The sequence below is a fragment of the Mandrillus leucophaeus genome, unplaced genomic scaffold (assembly GCF_000951045.1).
Source record: "Mandrillus leucophaeus isolate KB7577 unplaced genomic scaffold, Mleu.le_1.0 Scaffold1227, whole genome shotgun sequence".
In the NCBI taxonomy this organism is placed as follows: domain Eukaryota; kingdom Metazoa; phylum Chordata; class Mammalia; order Primates; family Cercopithecidae; genus Mandrillus; species Mandrillus leucophaeus.
Window position 1 is genome coordinate 329,144 of NW_012100621.1, and position 3,237 is coordinate 332,380.

A 3,237-nucleotide genomic window follows, 5' to 3' on the forward strand; every position below is an offset into this window, starting at 1 on the left:
GTTCATTATAAAATATTATTTAAATATTCTCTGTTTCCTAATAATGTTTTCAGATTTGAAGGCCTACAGAACTCAAAATCAAATGCACAGACATTCGCATACAATATTCTTTTCTTCATGTAAATAAATTATACATAATAAAGGTCACAGATTATATAATAGGCTTTTTAAAAAAATTGTGTTTGCCACAGCTGCAAGCAATAACTAGTGTCATAATGGAAATGTAAAAGATGAATAACTATTATAAAATTACATTTGTGTGTGTTTGTACATATCTACCCATTATCTCTCTATCTATACTATATATAGGAGTCTTTAAGGTGCTACAAATTATTCCAACTGTTCTTTACATTATTTATTATAATATTTCCACAAAACAAATACTACATATTTAGGTGTTGGGAGCAAGCCCCCCTAAATCTGGCCATAATCTGGCCACAAGACTGGCCATAAACAATCTCTGCAGCACTGTAATATATTCATAATGTCCCTAACGCCCAAGCTGGAAGGTTGCGGGTTTACAGGAATGAGGGCAAGGAACACCTGGCCCGCCCAGGGCAGAAAACCACTGAAAGGCATTCTTAAGTCACAAACAATAGCATGAACGATTTATGCGTTAAGGGCATGTTCCTGCTGCGGTTAACTAGCCCAACCTATTCATTTAATTAAGCCCATCCCTTCGTTTCCCATAAGGGATACTTTTAGTTAATTGAATATCTATAGAAACAATGCTAATGACTGGTTTGTTGTTAATAAATAGGTGGGTAAATCTCTGTTCAGGGCTCTCAGCTCTGAAGTCTGTGAGACCCCTGATTTCCCACTTCACACCACTGTATTTCTGTGTGTTTGTCTTTAATTCCTCTAGCGCTGCTGGGTTAGGGTCTCCCCGACTGAGCTGGACTCATCATTTAGGCATTAGAATCTTCATTTTTTCAAATATTTAAAATATTATTTAGAGATGTAAAGAATAACCTTCTCTAATACTGTTAGTAATGGAATAAGATTTTGAACACTTGTAGCTGTTTCAAATTTCTAGTCATTTCAATACCACTAGTTTAGTAGTTATTTGGTAAATGCCTTCCTGTGTGTACAATATCTTATTCAACTTAAATTGTGTGATTGTTGCTCTTCTGCAAAAGATCAAGCCTACTTCAATTTTCAGACTTGTTTGAAGTATACAGAGATTAGAGAGGATGTTCACTTTCTGTTCTTGTGGTTTGGTTTTCATTACTGTAGATGACCGCAGAGTCAAGCACCTGCAAACCTATTCAACAGGAAAAGTAAGTGTGAGCACTAGGGCATTTGTGATTTATGGCTTAAGTATTTCTTCCTATTTAATTAGGTAAAACAACAAAATTCAGGTTAAATGTTAATAATTGAGAATAAAGAAATCAAAAGTCCAAAAATAAATAATGTTCCCTTTCTGGAAAGTTTGTCTAGATTTTTATGCCGAGGCCTTTCCTTGGGATTTTAATTTATGGCTCACACTTTTATAGTCTCTCTCGCTTTACACCAACTCAAATCTGGCAATTTGTTTTTTTCTTCATGGAGTCATCCAAGTGGCATTAATTATCATTGTGGCAATTCTTATATTCCCAATACCTGGGTGACTTCTTCCTCTACTTAGGCTTGGGGTGAGATGTCGTGTTTTATGAGTGATCTTCTGACTGAGGGAGCTCTTGATGCCACATCCTGCTCAGCATATTGATTTGGATAGACATCTTGGGTTATTTATTTTTAAACTTTTACATCAAAAAAAAATTATTAGTTTGTTGCCATGATTTACATGTAGTAACTGAAACTCAACTTTTACTCCATATAAGCTTGAGTAGCATTAATACATTTGTGAAAGAGAGCCTGCCACAGAAAAATGCAAATGCATTTTTATGGCTGCCTAAGGAACAGTCACAGTGAAAAGCTGGGAACATGACAGGTGCAGTGTAGCATTGGACATGGATGCCAGATGGGATCACAGGCATCCTCTGCTTGTAGATCTTTAGAAATAAAAACTGATCAGATAGAACATCTAAAAACCATCATTATGATACATTCATTTCTTCAAAAAATGTTCAATGAGTTTCTGTTTTATGACAGTGCTACTGGCTACTGGAATGCTTTGATGATTAAAACACAAAAGATTTTACAATATGTAATTAAAATATAGTTGATTATACAAACAATAGACCAACAAACTCAAACATGAAGTTTGATGTTGTGTAGTGATTAGAATTCTAAAGAAAACTAAAGGAGCAGAGGGATCATTGGACTAAACAAAGAGATTCAGAAAGTACTACAAAAGACTTTTCTAATTTCCAGGCCATGTATGATAAAGATTGACTTTAACTCATCTGGCCACAGTTTATCAGTAAGAACTATCCTACTCATTTAGTTCCAAACAAATATTTGATTCATTTTATCAGATTAATGTGTTGGGCGTCTTCTATGCAGTAGTCACTGAGTGAGGCAGCGGAGATAGAATGATTCATCAGGTGCTGTCACATCCCCGAGTGGGTGACCGACTGTCCTGATGTGCCCAGGCCTTAGGGGATCCCCAGCATGCCCTGGAAATTGGAAAAGCCTTTTGGAGTACTTTCTGAATTCCTTTGCTTAATCCAGGTTTAAATCCAGGGGAAGAAATGTGGCAGCAGGATCCCATGAGGTGTGTCCAATACCAAGCCCTGAACAGGCTGACTTGGGTCTAGGTTTATGTGTTCCATCCTGGAGTTGTTTTGAAGGCAGACATTTTGATTCTTTCTTGCATAGACCACAGCTCAGAGTATTATAAAGATTATTTTATCGTAGTTACTACAATAATGATTTTATTTCCAAAAATGGAAACCTGGCATGTTGTTAGACAATGGAAGAGAATAGCTACTTTTAGGGTCCTGTGAACCTGGGACTGGAAGCGTTTAGGTCATGGGACATTGTAATTTGAGTATAGGATCTATTTCCATTGATGTCTAGCAGCTTTCCTTGTTAGACATGGGACCTTATTTAATGCACCAGAATTACATGAAGCATCACTCTGTTGGTTACATTATAGCTGGGAAAATATTGTTCCTGTGGCTGCCAGGTGAGTCTAAGATTAGTGACTGCCTTGGCCATTCTTGTTGACTTAAAGAATGACATTGAGGGAAAATTAATGCAGAAAGTTAATTTGGGCCAATGTTTCTGGACTGCAGCCCAGAAACACTTCCTTGGGAAGTACCCTGGAGAACAAAGAAGAGACCCAAGTTT